The 23,392-nt window shown below is 42.1% G+C and overlaps 1 protein-coding gene across 6 annotated transcripts in view; it reads right to left on the bottom strand.

Annotated features, from left to right (window-relative positions):
• The window catches only part of LOC142022784 (transmembrane protein 132D-like), a 592,725-nt gene that overhangs the window by 284,666 nt on the left and 284,667 nt on the right, over nt 1-23,392 (bottom strand). The window lies entirely within an intron of this gene.

Raw genomic sequence — 23,392 nt, 5'->3', positions numbered from 1 at the left:
TGCTCCTCTCACTGGAATATGGTGTAGAAAGGTCTCTGGCCTCCAGTAAGGGGCATCGGGCTTAATCCACTCCATCACAGGGACATATTCCTAAAACACCTGCACCCTTGATGGCCCTATGCCTCAATGTATATGTAGTATGCAACACATAGGACTACATCATTAACATTGTAGTGGCTGTCACACAGAACCCCTGAACCTCCTCTCTCTTTCTCAGTCCCAACACAAGGGACAAGCGTATTACAGTATGAGTGCTCACCCTCCCCTGCACTGTGTTTACCCTTGCATCAACACTGATACAGCCCTGCATTACTTCCGGCAGCCAGGTGTGTGCCTGCCTCACTTTCCCATTATAGGCTATTAATAAGCTTGAAAGGTGTGATCAAAAATACTCAGATGTTTAGCAGCCACACACTACTTTGATCATCTTTGCTCAAAATATGTTTTGTCAGGTATCATTCCAACACTCATAGCTCACTGGTCAATGATATCATGATCTGTGTTGCACCACTTTCTATGTACTGTTATGAATTGCCCTTATTTGATGTCACTAGCTAAGTACAATAAATTAAGCACTCTCCTGGCTTCCCTAACCTGCACCATGGATTAGGATATTACACATCTGACTTTCAAATAAGAGAGTGGTGATCATAACCCTGCCAGTCCTGCACCAAGCTGGGCCTGGCTTTTCTATTCAGGTAGGTAATAGGGCTAAGCTATTGAAGCCAGTCTCAAGACCCCTGAAAACTTCAGTGGGACTTTGGATCTAGCTCCTTTTGAGTATTGCCAACATTTTTAAAGGCCAGTTGTTGGTAGAAGGTGGGAGGGCAAAACCTTAAAATATTCTCACATTTCAGGAAAGATGTGGACAAATTGGAAAAGGTCCAGAGAAGAACAACAAAAACGGTTAAAGGTCTAGAGAAGATGACCTATGAGGGAAGACTGAAATAACTGGGTTTGTTTAGTCTTGAAAGGAGAAGACAGAGGGGGCATATGTTTCAAGCACAAACCTTAAAAAGGTTGTTACAAAGAGGAGGGAAGAATTTATTCTTCTGAGCCTCTGACGGCAGGAGAAGTCACAATGGGCTTAAATAGCAGCAAGAGAGGTTTCAGCTGGACATTCGGAAAAACTTCCTAACTGTCAGGGTAGTTAAGTACTAGAACAAATTACCTAGGGAGGTTGTAGAGTCTCTGTCTTTGGAGACTTTTTAGAGCAGGTTAGAAAAATGTCCATCAGGGATAATTTTAGATGGTGCTTGGTCCTGCCATAGATGCAGGGGACTGGACTTGGTAACCTTCTGGGGTTCCTTCCAGTTGTATGATTCTACATCCTTACAAGAAATGCAAACTCTCACTCATGAGTCCACTGGGGGTATCCTTTATGTCACTGCAGCATCAGCCTTGAATTCTTGCCCTCTGTAGGCCTCCCATATGGAGTTGGGCAAAACCCTGATGTTTTGGTCCACTGGTTGTTCCAAACAATTTTAAAAAATCATTTGAGTTCATTTTTTAAAAAAATTAGGTGAATCAAAACCTTTTATTTCACATCAAACAAAATACCTTGCTCATGTTGAAATGAAATCTTTCACTGTGAGGATGTTTGACCAAAAAAAAAAAAAAAGAAAGGTAATGAAAATTCACAGAGGAGAAGGAAGTGGAGGTGCTCTCATGATTGTTAGTCCAGAGGTTAGGGCATGCATGTCAGAGATGAGACTTCTTCTCCATCCAAGGTGGATGTTCTAAACTTAAGGCCAGTGGTGGGCAACCTGTGGTCTGTGGGCTACATGCAGATCATTGGGGTTCTATGTGTGACCTATATGATTTTGTTTACTGTTGCCCACACACAGGTTTGCCAGATTCCACTGGTTGCTGTCCATGTAGTTTTTCCTTTCGGCAATACTACAACAGTGACATGCATGTAAAGCAAGAAGCGAGGTGTGTGCTGACTGCACATGACATTGACTGTGAGAGCGGTGCACTCGCCCTGCATCTAATCAAAGTACTGCTATGTTTCAGTCAGTGCACGCTGCAAATTCTAGGTATGCAAGTGCAGTTACCAAAACTATTCTGTCCCCGGAGACCATCTTGGTTACAACAATCTTGCGGCCCCCTGAGATGAAGGAGGGCCTCTCATGTGGCCCACTCACTAGCCTAGGTTGCTCATCAATGCCGCATAGGTTAAGACTCTTTCAATATCTCCTGTTAGAGCTATTCCACTTTGTATTGGAGCTGAGATTTGAATGTAGGTCTTCCACATCCTAGCCGAGTGTTTTAACAACAGGACTAATGGCTAATGGGGTAGGAGGAGACATGAGCACTAGTATAGGTGCCATCCTTGTGATGGGCACCTCCCATATCATGATACAGCCACAATAACTGAAACAAGCCATGCAGACATTTCCAGAAGGAAGTGTTTCAATATTTACCTTTTTGTTGTTATTTTGACTGAAACGATTTGCTGAAACCAGCATAATTTTTTGTCCCACTCTGCTGCCATGCACCCTGTTGTTCAACTTTGCAGCTCTCAGTAAAGTTTGTTTCCTGTTTATCATTACAGCCACATTCTCACTCATTCCCCAAATGTTTAGTCAGGGAAATGTACAAAACCAAACACAGGTAAGTAACAGAACCCATGGCTGTGACCAAAGCCCTTCTGTGACCAGTAGACAGCATGCTGCCAAGGCACAGAGCAGCAGGCTGGATTTTCTGTTTCGACGCTACTGAGTGAATGAGGATCTGTACCAAAGTTCCATGCTGAAACAGCACAATGTTGACAATATTCAGCATCCATCTACATTAGCTTCCTCTCCAAGGCTTTGAAACATATTGGAAGTGAGCCAAACTTGTCCTATGCGGAAAGCAAGGTGCTCATCAGCCAATGTTAAAAAGACTGTTTCCTTTAAATTCCTGACTAAAGCCAGGCTGAGTATGAAGCTTGGAAGGGTAGAAAAAGCTCAGCACAGATATGCACGGAATGCCATATCTTCATTAGCTCTCTTCAAGTACAATAGCCTCATCTGCAGAATGTGTTTGAAGGAGATACAGCAGGGGCCAAAGAAGTGCAGTGACAGTAGCAGGTTATAAACCACAAGTGTTTCACAGAGCAGTATGTCAGTACATACAAGAGAACTTCTGGTGTGCAGCAGCTGGGTCCATGTGGCCAGTGCACATGATGCTGGAGAACTGTAAATTCACATGCTAGCATCTGGTCTGTCCAGAGGGCTACAGAAGAGTGGTAGAGGGGAGATAGATTACCCCTAGATTGAATAAATCCCTGTTCACAGAATAAACTAGCCAGGGCTGATCCAGAACCAGCTGGAATCTGCTAGAAGTAATCAGGGCAATTAGGCCAATTAAAATATCTGGGGGCAGCTAGGAGGCTTGTAGACTCAAGGGACTACAAGGAAAAGACAAAAGAGGAAGACCTCTAACAACATGGAGAAGATCTACCAAGACTAAAGGACAACTGGGATACTCCTGGGGTCAGCTAGAAGTTTTGCCCTGAGACAGAGTGAAGTGGAGGAGACTTGTAGATGACCTATGCTCCACCCAGAGTACCAGGGTTTAAGTCAAGTAATTCAAGAATCAAGGTAACAAGGTTAAGCAGAACATCTGGGGCCAATAAAGGACCAGCTGAGACTGGTGATAAAAGGGCTTCTCTTTTACTGGCTCAGAGCTGGGTGACAAGGGGAAGAGATAAGGAGTGGTGGAGAGTTCTTAGAGGAGTAAGTGTAAGCAGGTACCAGAGGGAACAGCCTGCAGTAAGGAGGGTGATGGGGACAAATATGGGGGAGTGACCCAGAGAATCATCATTGTCAAGCAGCTGAAACTTGAGACGTTGGCTGCTACTATCACAGGCTCTCTGGGTTGGAGCCCAGAGTTGAGTGTGGGCCTGGGCTCCCCCCTAGTCCCGCTTGCACCCATCTGCTACAGCAGGGGAGAAGGACTGATCTGGTGGAGGGGTGTGTTGTGCCTGAATCACTTGGAGAGGCAGGAGACTAAGGAGATTGCTCTTCTCACTTTTCCTGTGTTGGCCGATGATGAGAGTAGCTCACCAGGCTGCTAGCTGGTGTCTAAACTGAGGGCTGCTGTGAGTCTCGGAGGCAAATGATCTGCCAAAAAATATGGGACCCACCAAGCTAGAGAAGGAGCTTTCTCATACCATGAACATAAGCTCTAAACTTTGCTGGGCCTTAAATCCCATTTGTAAAAATGGGGGTACTTCCCTACCTCAGAGGTGTTGCCGGTTATGACGTCTTCAGACACTGTAGTGGTAAGGGCCATAGAAAAGGTAGATCATTCCATGGGACTGAGAGTTGGAGACTAGGAATTCCTCAGGGGTCTCCTGAATTTGCATGTTCTCTTTTAATGGCATTTAAAGACACCTTGGCTACATCATGCTGGTTATATCTACACTGCAGTTAAATAGCTGCAGTAGGCACTATGTCATCTGTCAGGCTGTAGAGCTCTAAAATTGATGTTTGAGCTTAGCCTAGAACACTATTTTTTGCACTATGATTTTACAGCCCTGCAGGCTGAATACCAACATGAGCCAAAGTCAGCTGATGGGGGACCCAGGCTCAAGTGTTTACCTGCAGTACAGACACACCCTTTGCTGACTTACAATACCCCAGGAAATAGTACTGATGATGATGATTAATCCTTTGAGCTCCTAATGGAGCATAGAATCTCCACAGTCATTCTCCATCTCTTACAATCCTTGATGATAGTCTTGATTTGATGCCACATGAAGCCAGCTGCTTTTACTTCATTCAGGAAATTTCATCACCATGTTTGTTTGGGACATCCTCTTTTCCTTTGGATTTCATTCTAATGCTTGTCTCATGATACCTTCCTTGCAGTCCTTATGCAGGATATGGCCTGCCCATCACCATTATTAGTATTAGTAAATTCATTTTATAGATGGCTAAACAAAGAGTCTTCTTTGTTCCCTATTTACAAAGGACGGAAGTAGTTGAATAAACAGTGCTGTCTACATGAAAAAGTACTATTATACAAAATCTGCATTGTTGTTGAAGATCCGTTTATAATGTTTTCAGAAGTGGTGGGATTACATTACGAAAATCTGTATTAACTATTGTTTCAAAATCACAATAGAAGGTGGTATCAGGGATGGGGCTTATACTTACAAATCATGGTGTCCTACTGAAACATCACAATAATTAGCCATGCATACTATCCGTTACATATAACTTCCACAGTATTTGAACCCAGCACTCTGGGCTTCTGCTTCACAGCTCCATGAAATGGTCAATAAATGAGGCAGTGTTTCTCTCTCAGGCAGGACATCAAGCATTTTTTTTGTTGCTCGTATTGCACGTCTAGTGAAGCATACATTTTAATTTGGTCTGACACTTGATATATTTTTAAATCTGATTGTTTCATCCCTTATGCACAACTCAGTTAATTTCCAAGCTGGAAGACGTGCTGCAGGGTGCTAATTGTAAGGAGCAGAGTCAGTTTCTTTATATACAGCATATGCAAAAAAAGTTTGCCAGAAGTTGGTGTAACCTACATGTGAAATCAGAGATCAATAACAGAGGAGAACAAGACAATGATGGACCAAGTGGATGGAGAAGGGACTTCAAATGCAAAGTTCTGCCAATTCTTTCATCTTTACCAATGTCAATATTTGCCAAAAAGGGATGTATTTGATGGCAAGATCTTCAAGGTTACTCATCTGACTCATTTGAGCTATTTACATTTTTTTGTGCATTGCCCAGTTAGAGGATTTGGACAGTTCAACTCTGTTGTGAAGTGTTCTACTAATGACCCCAGTGCTCTTTGACTACAATATATGTAGGATAAAAGGAAATAGTCAAAGACGGGCTTGAGAAGTTATTCACACCACTATGAGACTGATTTTGGAGTGTTCATACCTTTTTCTCCTTCTGCACTTCTCCCTGGGCCAAGCAGAGTTTGAGCAGCTGAAAGACACCATGGGAGAGGGAAGGTTCAGCAAGTATGGTTACCAGTTACAACCTCAGCCCCCATACACTGCTGGTCCTCCACACCTTTAACTGCTAAGATGGCAAACAAATCTGACTCCTGAAAAGGGCACAGTAATCTGGAAAGGTTGAATGGCACTTGATTCATGATCTCAGATTACTGTTGGACCATGTTTCTCAACCGGGGGTACATGAAACCTTAGGTTACATGAGAGAAGTCGGGAGGGAGGGGGACTTATATCTTTCTATTTTTTTAAAAAATGGGTACTTTATGAAAAAGGTTGAGAAACTGATTTAAAGGGTCATATTAAAATGCAAATGCATATGTGTTATTGCTGGACTATATGTAATTCCATGTAGTAGAGGGCCACAGTTCTAGAAACTAAGTTCAGTCAGGCTTGGTAGGGCAAATTCACACAGGCTGTAACTCCTACCACCATCTGAAGACAAACTCACATATACTGATTCAAACGGGACTCTTCAGTACTTCACAAAGAATAAGATTTTGGTTAAAAAGTCTGCGTAAAACTGACGCAGGGCCTTTCCTCTGATTCAGCAAACAGACGGAACCTGTGGTCCAAATGGGGCCCAAACTGAAGGGAAGAGCTGGCAGGACTTCACCCTACTGAAGCCCCATAAAACTAAGGACCTACTTCAAAGTGAAAGTTGCAATAACTGCTGAGCACGGGAACAACCCCTGTGCAGCATCTGATGGGCTAATCACCAAGCACAGCCCTTGTTGGAGTCAGGAGATAAGAACTGATAAACTTCTTGGTGTGCATGTAGGTGCTTTTATTGTTTCAATTTTTCCCTGAAATGATTTTATCTTAAGATTTCACATGATTGCTTACAAAGAGCTGTGTGGTAACTTGAAACTGTGGGCAATTACAGTATGGTTCTTCTCTGAGGAGAGGACCAAAGCAGGCCTGGTAGGCCCATCTGTGTTCTCCTGGGGAATTACACCATGAAAGCAGAAAATATCCCAAACAGAAGGGACAGACCAGAAGTGAAAGAAAGGCTGTGTGCCCGGGTGTGCCACTGCTCTGAGAAGGAGTTGGCCAGCTGGGGCACTTGGCTGCAGGAGAAGACGGAACATGATCCTGGGGCTCACCTGCAGGCGGCTGTGCTAAACAGCAGGCAACCAGGTATATGAAAGGGGCTGACTTGGGGGGCATCCCTTCCCCACACCAGTCTGGGACTGCCCCAGCCCTGCACACCCACACCCAGACACCATTTATGCAGGTTGGAGGGAAGGGCTGAAGCCCCCCTCCCCAGTTCCCTACCAGGATGCTGCTTGCTGTTCCCCTTCCCGTCATTGTCAGGGAGTGAGAGAAAAGCCCCCTTTGCTGCATTCCTCTCCCTCCTGGCAGTGGCGGGAAAGGGGCAGCGGCAGGAGAGATCCAGGCTGTGCTCTTTCCTCTGGTTCCCTGACAGTGTGGGAAGGGAAAGAAGAGCAACGCCCCCTGGTGGGAAAATCCTGGGTGGGTGCTTCAGCCCTCCTGCCCTCCCTGCATACCCTAACCCTCAGCCCCTTCTCACATCCCAACCCTGACTTCTGCAACCCCCTACATACTCCCAGTCCCCTGCCCTGAGCCCTACACACTGCCAAGTCTTTGCCCTTTGCTCTCCACACTCCATAACACACTCACGTCTTACATGTACTGTCATAACATGGGGACCTCCTAGGGGGTTGCGATATGAAATGTAAGTTACTTTCACCCCTGAAAGAGACATGGGTCTTAGCTCAAGAGAGGTGACAGCTGAGGAGCCAGGAGGCTAGAATGGGTGCTCTAGTTGGACCATAGAGGATACAGCTACCCTCAACTGTGACCTAAATGATGACTAAATACAACAAAAGCAACAGACAAAAGCATTAGAAGTCCATTCAAGTACATCTAGGATATATGTGGTACAAAGCACTTTACATTTGCTGTCCATGAAACTATCGTAACAAACATTCACTCGAGAATGGCCAACAGTGCAAAAAACCCACCAAAAAGCAAACAACCCAAACAGTAGATGTGCACATCCTTAGCTATTCTCAGAGAGCCAGGTTTTCAAAGAGGCCATTGACATCAGAGCCAGATTTTCAGTTCTTAGCATCCAGCAGCTCCCAGTCTAATACCCAAAGAACGGAAAGAGAGATCTCTGCTGACCATCAAGAGCAAGACAGATATTTCAACAGAGGAAGTAGAAAGAGCAGTGAAATGACTAAAGAACAACAAGAGCCCTGGAAATCATAAGATCACAGGAGAGATGATTAAATATGGTGGAGAAAGTAAGGAATGGACAAGATCCGTGCTAGTGACAATACACAAGAAAGGAAGTGCATGAACTACAAAATGATTGCCCTCACGAGTCATCTCGGCAATGTCCTGATGATATACTGACAGAGACTAGTAGTTCTCAGTCCTTTAATACTCTGGTTGATGACCAAATATGAAAATTACAATGAGGAAGTGCCTTTCTAACAGCTACAAGAAGACCTGTGGCACATTATAGACTAACAGATATTGCTTCTCTTGAGAACTTTTTAGTATTGAGAATGTGATTTGGTACCAGATTTTTAAATTGGAAGTATTTTTGAATTGGGTTGGGCCTACCTCTGGCTCAGCTGTTTAATTAGCTACAAGGAATTTTGAAGTCCTCAATTCTTGGTGGCAGGCCTACACCAATTCCATCCACCATATGAGAGAGAGCATAACCCAGCGGCGGACTCAGCCTAGCTGGAAAAATAGCTAGGGCACACCAGGATGGACTACTCTTAGAAATATCAGAGGGGTAGCCGAGTTAGCTTGTTGCTTGAAGATACAAACTAACTCGGCTACCCCTCTGATATTTCTAAGAGTAGTCCATCCTGGTGTGCCCTAGCTATTTTTCCAGCTAGGCTGAGTCCGCCGCTGGGTTATGCTCTCTCTCATATGGTGGATGGAATTGGTGTAGGCCTGCCACCAAGAATTGAGGACTTCAAAATTCCTTGTAGCTAATTAAACAGCTGAGCCAGAGGTAGGCCCAACCCAATTCAAAAATACTTCCAATTTAAAAATCTGGTACCAAATCACATTCTCAATACCAAAAAGTTCTCAAGAGAAGCAATATTTACTCCAAAACTCTTTTACAGCTGATGCTAGGAAACTAAGCTTATTCACGCTAGTAAAGCACTGAGGCTACAAGCTAATAAACAGCCCATAATATGCTAATGTGGCATTATGTAAATTCCCAGTGCCTCATTAGCATCAGGTCATGTGATTTGGACTCCAGAAGATACTCTTCTGGACTCCAAAATGGCGTGTAGAAGCACGGCCCCCGGGAGGGGAGTGTCTTCCAGAAGGAAGTCAAGAAGAAGGGGCTCCGGAAGAAGGACTTCCTTCCAGAAGACCCCCTGGGGGCTGCGCTTCTAAATGCCATTTTGGAGTCCGGAAGAGCGTCTTCTGGATCCAAATCACATGACCTTATGCTAATGAGGTGCCAGGAATTTACATACATGCCTCATTAGCATATTTTGGGCTGTTTATTAGCATGCCACTTTCTCCAAAAGTGACATGTGTAGAAACAGCCTCAGAGAGAAAGTACTTCAGAAAAACAAAGAGTAATATCTTAAGAGGAGCAATCATGTACTGGCTAAATTATTGCAGCAGATGAACTAGATGACCAAAGTGGTCTTTTCCACCTCTAATTTGCCAGGAAAATCAGGACAAAGACAACTTTCTGCTCTAGATAGTGAATCTACATTCCCATAACAATGTTTTCCAGTCGTGTGGAAGCTCCCATCCTGACAAACATCTGGAATTGAACTAAGGACCTTTAAAAGGAAAACATTAGTCTCTGTAGCTTGAACTAAAGAACCAAACCATACAAATATAAGAGACTCTCATCTTCAGTGAATCAGGCACAGAGGGATACATGTGACTAGTGGGTGGCACATGGAACTCCAATACTATCCATCAACCACACTATATACAAAAATAGATCAGAACATCTAAGTGAAGATACAAGAAGAATTTTGCCTTTGGGTCGTCATGTTGGGAACACTTCACAGTCTGCCTTCACATCTGTCCTCTCTCTATAAAACATTCCACTAAACTTGGCCTTTCTACTCTTCCCATTTCTGGGCACTCAAACAAATGACAGACAACGAAAATATTACCAGAATTATAGTTTCATATGTTACAGCAATGGCAAAACCTGAGTGTTTGCAATTAAATGTAGGAAATTAACAATGGCTGCCAAGAGTTTCTTTCTCCCTTCCTCTGTCTCTGAAGGTTTCGTTTCTTCACTATCCCTACTCCTGTTGCTTTAAAGAAGAAAAGTGCTGTGGAAGTGATTTCTGTATTAGAGTCTGCCAACAGAGTCTGCCAAGCTTTAATCAACTTGACTGTCTGTTAGAATAGACAGGCATAAACTTTATGAAATAAAACCTGAGTTACTGCACTTCCTGTTAATATACTGCAAATACCCCCAATGTGTTGAATGCCACATTATTCAACTATCAGTTGAATCTAAGATTATGCTAATCCACAGAGAGAGAAAACTAATGTTTTAAGGCATTTCAGTCTGTGGCTGTGACCTTCATGAATGTGAACTCTTTCTGCATGCTCACTTGTTAAACAATCTCAGAAAAGTCTGGGGTTTTTTGTTTGTTTGTTTGTTTTGCAGAAGGGAAGATGGAAGGCCACGAAGCTTCTGTGTCTATTATCCAAAACTAGTTGGCTAAGTCTACACTTCAGTGATTTTTTGAAAGAAGTTCTTCCGGAAGAACAGCAGATAGGAATAAGGGGATTTTGAAGTTGCCAGGGTCCTTTCAAAAAGGAGCCCCGTCTGGACGAGCTGCGCGGTGGCAAGCCGCATCAATTTCGAAGTGCCATGGCTGTCGGCATTCTAATGAGGCGCTGAATATGTATTTCAGTGCTTCATTTATTTGGGCGAGTGTAGACATGGCCAAAAAAATGAACTGAAAGATCAATCCACTCTTTTGATGGAAAGCATCCATACAGCCTCTGCTCTTGCAAAAGAATGGGCCAGGGATGAAAAAATCCAGTGCCATGAGGACTGCTCTTTCAAAACAAAAGGGCACGTGGTTCATCTACACATGCTTTTTTTCCTGAAAGAAGCTTTCAAAAGAGGCACCCTTCCTGACCTGGGAGGGGAAGAGGGCTTCTGGAAGAAGAGCACCATTCTTACAATTCTGGATCAAAAGACCACAGTTTGTGTGTAGATGCTCCGAGTGCAGTTCTTGTGGATAACCTATCAAGTTCTAACTTCTGAGAAATCTATCAGATCACAATGGAAAACAACTAATCCCTATCCTTACCATAATAATCTCAAAGCTATTATTGTTTCAGAGAAAGACTGCCACAGTAGGCCAGTCTAAGCCTACAAATGTATATCCAGTTCCGAGCATTGGCACCCATTAATTTGCTTCTTTTTGTTTGTCTTGCACAACCATCTCAGGAGCAGCTGTAGGAGAAGATCAATATGTATGGAAATGAGGGAGATAAATTTGAGCTTGTGCATCATCAAGGTTCTGAAACACGACTAGTGATTTTGGGCGGCCAATTTCAGATACCTTAAAAAGATGTGATTCCCACTAGGCAAGGTGCTCAAAATTTCCTGAATATCAGACCCTTTAAAGTTTCTGCTGGTCACCTAACATCACAAGTCCTTCTGTAAAATCTTGGTCATAAAGATACTATAAGACCCAACCTTAAAAGTCAACACTGTAGCCCCTACTGTTGGGGCAGTGCAGTCCAATGACCAGAATCAATACAGTAGCCCCAGCTGTCAGGGCTGTGCAGACCAATGGCCAGAGATGATATGCTTGGTGGATTGGGCAGCCACCTTTCAGTGGGTGGTGGCCAGGGAAAGGCAACAGAGGCCCTCCCTCTCCACCAGGTCCTGACCCAGGGTTCTGTCCATGGTGGGTTTATCTGCCACCAGCTCAGCAGGGATCTGACCGAAACACGATGAGCCCCAGTTTGGTTCTGCTGCTGTTTCCCTGCAAAGCAAGCCTGGCTCACTTCCTACTCAAGTCTCTGGAGTCTTCCATCACTGGGACTTGCTCTTTCTTCTGTCTGTGGTGTCCCCCATCTGTGTATTGGGATCTGGCTCCATCTGGCTGGCCTCCATACAGTGATGCAGCACCCTCCCCTCCAGCAGTCAGCCCAGAGTGAGATGCTGTGCGCTCTTTTATATCCTGGCTCCAGTTGGAAAATACCCAGCAGAACTGCAGCAGGGGTCAGGGTGTGTGTTGGCCTTCTTGGCTAAAAGAGATGGGTTAACTCTTGCTATACCAGTGTGGGGCTAAACCACTCCATCACCCCCCACTAAACTCAGTGGACATATGCTGGTTGACCCCAACTGTGACCCTTTAACATTAGCTCTTTTTAGGTGCATTGCAGTAGTCTGGAATGCACAGCCGTTTCTGAAATTCTATGGGGTTTGCCATTATAATGACTTATGGCTTTGTGCTCCAGATTATGAATTTTCTTACTTTGTTATCACGATACCAACATGGGAGAATCAGGTTTTTGCTCATCATTCTTTGCTTGACCTTTAAGGGGAATCAGGCCCACAGAACCATCCTCCTGTCTCTGGTAATGGGCAAGATCAGCAACTGCAAGTTATTGCCTTGATAGAGCGAGAGATTCCAAGGCCAGAAAGGACCACTGTGGCTGTCTAGTCTGAATGTACTGTGTAGCAGAGATCATAGAACTCCCTCAAAATAATTCCTGGAACAGACCTTAAGGAGAAACATCCAATCTGAATTTAAAACCGGCCAGTTATGGAGCATTCACCAGGATGCTTGGTAAATTGTTCTAATGGTCAATTAGCTTCTGTTAAAAAATTATGCCTTATTTCTAATCTGAATTCATGTAGTTTCATCTTTCAGCCTTGTGGCTTAAATTATACCTTTGCTGCTAGATTGAAGAGTACATACAAAGTGTATGCAAGCCACCCTTCACGCTGCTCTTTGTTAAATTAAATAGATTGACCTTCTTGAATGTGTCATTGGAAGGTATATATTCAACTCCTTTATTCATTCTTGCAGCTCTTTGAATCCTCTCCAATTTATTGACATCCTTCTTGAACAGTGAGCGCCAGAACTGGACACAGAATTCAAACAACGATCACACCAGTGCCAAACACAGAAGTAACATAACTCTCCACCACACCTTGAGATTGCTGTTTATGCATCCAAAGATCACATTAGCTCTTTTGACCACGGCATCACACAGACAGCTAATATCCAGATGACTATCCACTATCACCCCCAAATCTTCAGAGCAACTGCTTCCCAAAATAGAGTCCTGCATCTGATAAGCATGGCCTACATGCTTTGTTCATGGACATACACATTTACAGTTTGCTGTATTAAAATGTATATTGCTTACTTGAACTCAGATTATCAAGCAATTCAGATTACTCTGTACTCATAACATGTCCTCTTCATTATTTGCAGCTCTCCCAATTTTGGGCCATCTGTAAACTTTATTAGTGATGACTTTATGGTTTCTTTCAGATCATTGAAAAAAAAATTTAAGAGGGTTTAGGACAGATCCCTGAAGTGCTGCACTAAAATCACACCTCTCAGTGATGATTTCCAGTTTACAGTTATGGTCAGAGACTTGTTGGTTAACCATGTTTTACTCCATTTAACATGAGCCATATTTAGTTTATATTATTCTATTTTTTACATCAAAACATCATGTGTTACCAAGGCATACGCCTTATACAAGTATAAGAATATTACACCAACACTATTATCTTTCTCAACCAAACTGTAAGGGATTAGGTAGTAAGCCATCTGACCCAAAAGTCCTTGTTGCGTTAGTCAACAAGCCAAGGATGGCCACAAGGCAGTAACCACCAAGCACAGATTAGAGCCATGGTATCCAATACGCTAGCCAAAAGCCACGTATTTGGCTGGTTGAGTATGGCCAGTTGGCTTGAACAATAAAAATATTTTCAAAATAATGTGGCTAGTGTGCTGTACCAGTAGCTACAATAGTGCCTACTTCTTCAGAACTGGTTGGACACTGTGGGATTAGAGTAATCCCTAGATCTGGGTTCAGTAAGCAAGAATCAAGCTGGTGTCAAAGCCCAGAGATACCTATCAGGTTGGAATTAGGAGGCCAGAGTTAGAATCAAGTCAGAGATTGGACCCTGGAGATCAGAAAGCTGGGTGCAGTCTAGAATCACAGGCAGCCAGAAGTCTGTATAGCTGCCCAAACACTTCCCTGGGCAGAATAAAATGGTGCATATGAGCCAATAAGCCAGCCACAGGGTGTTATCACTTTGGACACTATGGGTAGTATTCCCTTCAGCATTTAATTTCCACAGTATTGCTTGGCTGAGGCTATGTATACCTCCTGGAACTGTCAACTGTCCGAGACCCTGCAGACCCGGGTTTTAGTTCCACAGATCCTTACAGAAACTTGTAATTGTATCAAAAAAGATATCAACGTAATCTGATAGAATCTGTTTCCTATAAACTCACAGGCTGTGTCTACATGGGCACAAATCTTCGAAATAGCCATATTTCAAAGATTACTAATGAGGCGCTGAATTGAATATTCAGCGCCTCATGAGCATTAGGACACTTCCAGCCGCGGCACTTCAACGTGCCGCTTTTGAAAGCGCATGGCTCAGCGTGGCTACACGGGGGTCCTTTTCGAAAGGACCCACACCTTTCAAAATCCCCTTATGCGGGAATAAGGGGATTTCAAAAGGTGCGTGGTCCTTTTGAAAAGGACCCCCGTGTAGCCACACTGAGCTGCTCGCTTTTGAAAACAGCACTTTTGAAGCGCCGTGGCCAGAAGCGTCCTAATGCTAATGAGGCACTGAATATTCAATTCAGCGCCTCATTAGTAATCTACGAAATGGCCATTAGTATGGCTATTTCGAAGACTTGTGCCCATGTAGACACACCCACATTGACTGGTATATTTATTTTACCCTCTTTAATTCTTTATTAATCCAGTCTTGCACCAACCACTCCATTATCTTCCCTGAGATCAATGTCAGATTGGCAGGCCCACAATTATTGAAGTCATCCTGTTTAATCTTTTTAACTATTGGCATATAAGCAATCTTAGTGTCTTCTGGAACTTCCCCAGTGCCCCCAGAGTTTACTAAAAATCACACTCTTGGCCCAGAGAGCTCCTCCACCAGCTCTTTTAAAATTCCTGAATACAGGTTATTTGCACCTGCCAGCTTAAAGATGTCTGAGTTGCGGTACAACTTCCTCCTAGTAGAATAGAAATAGTATTGTCATAATCATATGAGATGACTATCATACCACAAATGCAGAACTGAAATATTTATTGAACACTTCTGAATTTATCGAGCACAGCTTTTATCTATTAATATTGATAATTCTACCATTTAAAAAAGGTAATGGACTAGTACCATTAATAGGATTCTTTTTGTTACTAATTTATGTTAAAATGCCACATTGTCCTTAATTCTGCTCTCTATAGATTTCTCCTTGTGTCCCCGTGCTTCCTTTATCAACTTCTACAATTCCTGTCTTCTGATTTGTATTCATTGCTATCAGCTTCCCCTTTCTTCCATTTGTTATTTTATTATAGCAGCTTTCATTTCCCCTCTAAACCACACCAGCTTTTTAACCATTGTGACCTTCTTCCTCAATTGTGAGAGACTGTAGCTTTTAGGACATCTAGTAAAGTATTCTCCAACAATTCTCAGTTATCATCAGGAATCCTAGAAATCCATTTGGCCTAGAATAAAAACAATAGAAAACCAGGGAATTTTATGTTTTTACAGGAAATCTTTGGTTTTTACACTTTATGAAAAATAAAGCATTAATTAGTAATAGTTATCAATAACTAATCATTAACACATGAACTATTAACTACATTTTATTGAAATTACCTATGGTTACTTATTCCATGTGTGCAACTTCTCCCTCTTGTGGTTGATTTTTGACCTCTCTTTCAATTTACAGTGGAATCCTATTCATAGGATCTAATTGGGATGGGGGCTAGATTGGATAATCAAAAATTGGGATAAGTAGGAGAACTGGCAAAGAACTTCCTATTCTTTGTTTCTAAATGGGTCAGGGTAGGAAAGCTTGGAAAGCCAGCTGCCCAGATCTGATGGCCTGAGCCCCAGCCACTGTCAGCCCTGGCTAGCTGGTGGGTCAGTTAATGCAGACAGCCAGATAACATAGGCTCAGATAAACGAGATTCTACCATAGAGAGATAAAACATTGTGTTCAACTGATAATTTTGTATGCTGTGTCTAGGGAAACTTAAGTTCAGCACTTTGTTTGAAATGCAGAAAAAGGCAGTTTTTACATCTTTTTATTGGAGAATGTTGTGGGTTTTTTATAATGGAAAACTAAGACCCTGATTATCATTCCTATTTTCTGTCTAAATTCTTCTTCCTAGCTGGTCTGGCTCTTAATTGTTTACATTTCTGTGAAACTGGCCCTTTTGAAGCACTGACAGTGTGTGTGTATATATACACACACACACACACACTAGTGTGCACTTTATTCCATTTGCCCATGATGTGATCAAATTGCAATTATTTGCACCTAAGCAGCCTTTCTTAAAGGGGCTCTGAAGTTTACCCTCTGGAACGTTACAACTAACAATCTTGCCTAAGTTAATGCAAATGTGAACAGGCAAATACTGCATCTGAATTTGAACAAGCTAACCACAGTTCTCCTACAAATGACGCCTATGATGGGAGTAGCCAGAGTACTAGGGGAAAGAGACATTGACTGGCAGATCTGAGTGGGGAGCCTATGAATGCAATTGCAAAAGTTGCAGAATATTTAGATTAAGAGGTCTGTATTGGGAACTTTCGGCTCAATCAGCAAAACACTAAAGAACACACTTAAATCCATCCCACAAACAGATTCATTTTAAGCAATAATCATTGTTTAACTTTCAGCAAACCTTTCAGGACACTGGAATCTATAGCACTGAAATATGTGTTTGAATACTCTTTGCTGAAGCCAGGCCTGGGATATAATAGACACACTGGGGAGGCACTTTGCCAGATGTGTGAAGACACATTGCAGGGCATCTAACTCCAGTATGATTGCCTCCAACTGAGAATCAGTTGCTTTCCTTCATGTGAAGGCATGCTGACATCTGAATTTACATTAAAATTTAAAAAGGACGTTTTTACCCCAGAGTTGAGCCTTCCAACTATACCTGTAGTTGCAGAATGTTGTAAACTCTGCAAGTTCTCCATAATTATGAACCATACCATACCACATAAGTGTGCAACCTTCTAAAAGTTCCCATCAAACAAAATCAGGGCTATATTTCTGGCTAGCTTCACCAGTTTGTGATACTCTGTGAAACACATTCTCGCCTAAGTCTTTTCAGCCTACTGTAGCTTTATCTGTTGCCCACAAATAGAATTTTAATTTCCTTCCTCCTCTCAGATTGTAGCAAGAGTAACCACGTGAAGGTTAAGTCTGTGCATACTAATGAAAGGCAAATAAAAAATAAAAGGTTTCAGTGCTACCTGAAGTAATGTTTTCTGCCCAAATCTCAATAAAATGTCAAACAATTAGAAAGCAGTTAGTGGGATTTTAAATTTATGTAACACCAAACAAGGAAGATGGGGGGAAAAGCTGAGGTTGTGAATGATTCTAAAAACAGCAGAGGAACCAAATAAATGATGATGTTTGGGATCAGGCTCTTTGAGGCCAGTTTAAAAGGATAAAATGCCATCTCTCAGCTGGGTGTATTCTTACTAGCTCCTCATTTCCTGAAAGCAGGAATCATGATGAATGACTCCACCACACCATCCATTTGGCCCAGTTTTACAGCACAGCTCGGAAAATTTATTGGATTTTGCCCGAAAAAGAGACAGCATATAATAACCCTTGTCTAGGAAGAATAAATAACATGCTGAGTATGGGGAGAAAAAACATCTATCTGTTAATTGTGAGGCACACTGGAAAGCTGACATGAATATGATGCATTGGTGGCAAAAAAAACTTCCGACCTGCTTCCAGCATGATCCATTCAGCTGGGGTGTCTGTTTCCAAAGAGGAAGTCGTTCCTGCCATTTTTCATATTTATAACACAGTTGTGGTTCACAATCTTAGCCATGCTTTTACTGTGTGACAATTTTATTTGTGTAATGATCTTTTTATACAAGAGAACCTCATTTATCCAGTCTTCATTATCCTGTCCACTTCAACAGGTCCAGGGCATGGCAGCTGGTTCTCATGCAAGCCAAATCTGCTGTACAGTCGTTGCCCTGGTTTTGTCACATGCACTGTTAGGGTCTGCTTATACTTGGTGATAACAGTACTTTCCCTTTCTATAGGATTTTTCATCAATAAATCTAAAACAACTTTATTTCTAGGGGTACCTGTACCTATCAGGCAGAGCATATAATGGTGTATGTATAAAATAATCAAGATTAATCCAGCACTCTAATGGCCCTCCTCAGAGAAACAGATTCCAATATATTCAAAACTGCACCAAGTCTTGCCAAGTTCATATGGTCTGTCATATTTGCTTACACAGTTGCTGCACTCTTCGTTCATTACATCAGTATCTAATTCACTGTTTGTGACTCCCTCTGAGATGTACTGTGCATGAAAGACACAGCCTTTTTAATGGTTCCTCATATTTTATACATTCATAGAATTTAAGCCAAGAAGAAATCATTAAGTGTTCTAGTCTGAACTTCTGTAACACAGGTGCACAGCTGATTTTACTCCCAACAGTCTTTGAGATCTTCTGCTTCAGTTAAATTCCTTTTTTAAACATATTAAAACACACAGGCTGTGTCTCGACTAGCAAGTTCTTTTTCAAAAGAACATGCAGAGCATCGACACACAAAACGTGCTCTTTCAATCCGAAATCGAAAGAATGCAGACGTTCTTCTGGAACGTTCTTCTGTTCACTCTTCCACTCCCAGATCAAGAAGAGTTCCTCCTTTCGAAAGTTTCGTATGAATAAAAGCAGGTATAAACACTCCATGGGCCCTTTTCCCAAAAGAGCAGTTCTCATGGTGCCAGAATTTTCAATCCCTGGCCTGTTTTTTCAGAAGAGTGGGTGCTGTGTGGATGCTTTCTATTTCAAAGAGTGGATAGATCTTTCTATGTGCTTTGTTGTGTGTGCAAATGCATTCTTTCGAAAGGTGTTTTCCAGAAGAGACCTTTCAGAAGAATTTCTTTTGAAAGATCACTGTAGTGTAGACGTAGCCATAAGATCTGATCTCCATCACCTATGGATATCTTTCAGCATTACATCTCATTATTTTTAGCTATTTGTATTAAATTATAATAATTCACAGAGATGGGTTCCAATTAATATTGGGGCTTCACCATTCTCTGTGTTGTGCAAATAATAGTAGAAGAAAATCCCTTCCCCAGAGAGTTTACGCTTTAAACATAAAGGACACAAAAAGAGTGGGGAAAAAGCAATTATTAGTAGAGAGAAACGGAGTCAGTAAAAGCCTAAGTGACTTGCCCAAGTCCCACAGGAAGTCTGCACATGAACGAAATCTAGGTCTTCTAAATGTCTTAACAATAAGACCTCTGTCACCACAATACCAGGGATATAAAGCTGTAGCATTCATAACATCATTCAGCGTTATGAAGCATATTGCTGGGAAACATAAGGACATAAGAATGGCCACACTGTGTCAAACCAACGATCCACCGAGCCCAGTATCCTGTTTTCTGACAGGGGCCAATGCCAAGTGCCCCAGGGGTATGAGCAGAACAGGTAATCATAAAGTGATCCCTCCCCTGTCACCCATTCCTAGTTCCTGACAAAGATTCCTACCCATCCTGGTTAATAGCAAGTGGTGGACCCATCTTCCATGAATTTATCTAGCTCTCTGTTGAACCCTGATAAAGTCCTGGTCTACCCAACATCCTCTGCCAAGGAGCTCCACAAGCTAATTGTGCATATTGTGAAGAAGTACTTTTTGTTTGTTTTAAATCTGCTACTTATTAAGTTCATTTGGTGACACCCTAGTTTTTGTGTTATGGGAATAAGTAAATAAATTTACTTTCTCAACACCAGTCATGATTTTATAGACTTCTATTATATTCCCACTTCGTCTCCTCTTCTCTAAGCTGAAATGCTCCAGCCTTTTAATTCTCTCTTCAGAGGGCACCCATTCCAAATGCCTAATCTTTTTTGTTGCCCTTTTCTGAACTTTTTCCAATGCCAAGATATCTTTTTTGAGATGAAGCAACCACACCTGAATGTAGTATTCAAGACATGGTCTTAACATGGATTTACATAGAGGCAATAAGATAATCTCTGTCTTATTTCCTATCCCTTTTCTAATTATCTCTAATATTATATTTGCTTTTTGACTGCTGCTGCACACTGAATGGATGTTTCCAGAGAACTATTCACAATGACTCCAAGATCTATCTCTTGAGTAGTAATAATTCTTTTAGCCTCCATCACTTTGTACATATATTTGGGGTTATGATTTCCAATACGCATTACTTTGTATTTATCAGCATTAAAGTTCATTGCCATTTTGTTGCCCAGTTGTCTAGTTTTGTGAGATACTTTTACAGCTGTTCACAGCATACTTTGCACTTAACCAGCTGAGCAGTTTTGCCACCTCACTCTTTACCCCTTTCTCCAGATTGTTTATGAATATGTTAAACACAATAGTTCCCAGTACTGACCCTTTGTTTCCTTTCTTTTAACCCGTTATCAATCCAAGGCTACGTCTACACGTGCCCCAAACTTCGAAATGGCCATGCAAATAGCCATTTCGAAGTTTACTAATGAAGCGCTGACATGCATATTCAGTGCTTCATTAGCATGCGGGCGGCAGCGGCGCTTCGAAATTGACGAGCCTTGCCGCCGCGTGGCGCGTCCAGACATGGCTCCTTTTCGAAAGCACGCCACCTACTTCGAAGTCCCCTTATTCCCGTGAGCTCATGGGAATAAGGGGACTTCGAAGAAGGTGGCGTCCTTTCGAAAAGGAGCCCCGTCTGGACGCGCCGCGCGGCTGCAAGGCTCGTCAATTTCGAAGCGCCGCTGCCGCCCGCATGCTAATGAAGCGCTGAATATGCATGTCAGCGCTTCATTAGTAAACTTCGAAATGGCTATTTGCATGGCCATTTCGAAGTTTGGGGCACGTGTAGACACAGCCCATGAGAGGATCTTCCCTCTTATCCCTGCTTACTTAAGAGCCTTTGATAAGGAACAGTATCAAAGGCTTTCTGGAAATCTAAATACACTATATCCAGTGGACCTCCTCCCCCTTTGCCCACATGTTTGTTGCCCCACCTCAAAGAATTCTAGTAGATTACTGAGGCATGATTTCCCTTTACAGAAACCATGTTGACTTTTCCCCAACAAATTATGTTCATTGACATGTCTGAGAATTCTGTTCTTTACTATACTTTCAACTAATTTGCTCAGTACTGACATTAGACATCAGTCTGGCATTGCCTTTAGAGCCCTTTTAAAATATTGGTGTCGCATTAGCTATCTTCCAGTCATTCGCTAGTGAAGAGCTACATCTACACTAGCACCCCCCTTTTGCAAGGGGGATGATAATGAGACACATCAGGATATGCTAATGAGGTGCTGCAATGAATATACATAACTGCGGCCACAGGACTTTGAAAGTGACGTTTTTGATCGTGTGCAGCTCATCTACATGGGGAAAAGACCCCACAGATGTTGAAATCCCCTTATTCCTATAACCAAATAGGAATAAGGGGATTTCAACATCTGCAGGGTCCTTTCAAAAAGGACTCTGTGTAGAGCTGCGTGTGATCAAAAGCGGCACCTTTGGAGTGCCGTGGCTGCTGTTACGCTAATGAGACACTGCATATTCATTGCAGTGCCTCGTCCGCATAGCCTGATGTGTCTCATTAGCATCTTCCTTTCAAAGCGGGGTGCTAGAGTAGATACAGTCAAGACAATTTAAAGTATAGGTCACAAACCACAGTTAGTAGTTCTGCAACTTCACATGTGAGTTCTGTCAGAACCCTTGGGTGAATGCCATCTGGTTCTGGTAATAGTTGATCTTCTCACAGTCTGAAAAGGAACATTCTGGAGTTCCCCAATGGCAATGGAGTACCATTATAGTCCTTGTCGCTAAATACAAGCATCTTATCACAATAAGATACATTTCTGGAGGACAGATTCACCAAAGGCAATTATTAGCCAAGATGGACAGAGATGCAAAACCATGCTCTGAAGCATCACTACTCTGTCTGCCAAAAGCTCGGAGTGGGTGATAGGGATGGATCACTGAATGATTGCTTGTTCTGTTCATTTCCTCAGGAGCACCTGGCCACTGTTCAAACACAGGATACTGGGATGGATGGGCTATTGGTCTCAGCAAGTATGGCCTTTCTTATGTTTTTATGAAACGCTTTCATGCAATGCATCTGATAAAGTCACTTATGTAGCAGAGAGATTTAAGAACTTTCAGAAGGAAACAACTGCAACCAAATTGGAACTCATAACTTTCCTAATGTACACAAGATATGTGCATCATTTTCTAGGTGTTAAAGAAGAGAGTGGGGATTTCCATAGGTTTTAAATTAGCCCCTGGAACCTCTTCATGTGATCCTTTAAATTTAATTAAAATGCACACTCTGTCTTACAGTAAATAAATGAATGCTCAAACTGTATACAGAAAGACATTTTCCCAAGGGCTCTCTGCATCGGTCTGATTCTGTCACTGAAGTCAATAGTAAAATTCTTGTTGACTTCAGTGGGAGCAGAATTAGGCCAATGCTAAGCCATTTGAAAAACCCCATTCACGGTGATGACAACACCTGGGAAGTGGTCAGAATTTTTTATTTAATGAGAAAACCCACTTTTTTTACTGTTCTGAAATGGTATATAACTTGTTTTTATTTTTGACTGTAGGTCAATCAAAGCATTTCTTTCCAATTTTGACTTTTTAAAATGTTACCATGATATAATAGAAATCTTTATAATTGAAAAGTAATACTGAAATGTTTTGACCTCACTGGAATACTTTTTTTTCAATTTTTCTTTCAACACTAAATCATGTCAAAATGGACGTGTTTTGCTTTTGCTGAATAAACATTTCTGTTGGAAAATTTCCAACCATCTCTAGTGATGACATTTCACACAAAGTTACACATGAGAAACTGAGATAATTAGGCATCCAACATTCTTTTGGCATCGTATGGGTAAATAAGAGTTACTATATCTCTTCTCTAAGTCATTTTGGTTTGTGTATCACTATATGCAGCATTTATATTGAGCATAATATTAGCTACAGCCCAGTAAAACCAATGAGGGTAGGTCTACACAGCAAAGCTATTTTGAAATAGCAGTTATTTCAAAATAAATAACTAAGCATCTACGCGGCTGTGGCTACCTTTCAGAAGGGGCATGTAAAGTATGGCCAGTCAAAATGCAAATGAAGTGCCGATATAAATATTCAGT

The sequence above is a fragment of the Carettochelys insculpta genome, chromosome 18, assembly GCF_033958435.1.
Source record: "Carettochelys insculpta isolate YL-2023 chromosome 18, ASM3395843v1, whole genome shotgun sequence".
Taxonomy (NCBI): Eukaryota; Metazoa; Chordata; order Testudines; family Carettochelyidae; genus Carettochelys; species Carettochelys insculpta.
The sequence above is the reverse complement of the archived record's forward strand: the minus strand, read 5'-3'. Positions and strand labels throughout refer to the sequence as shown.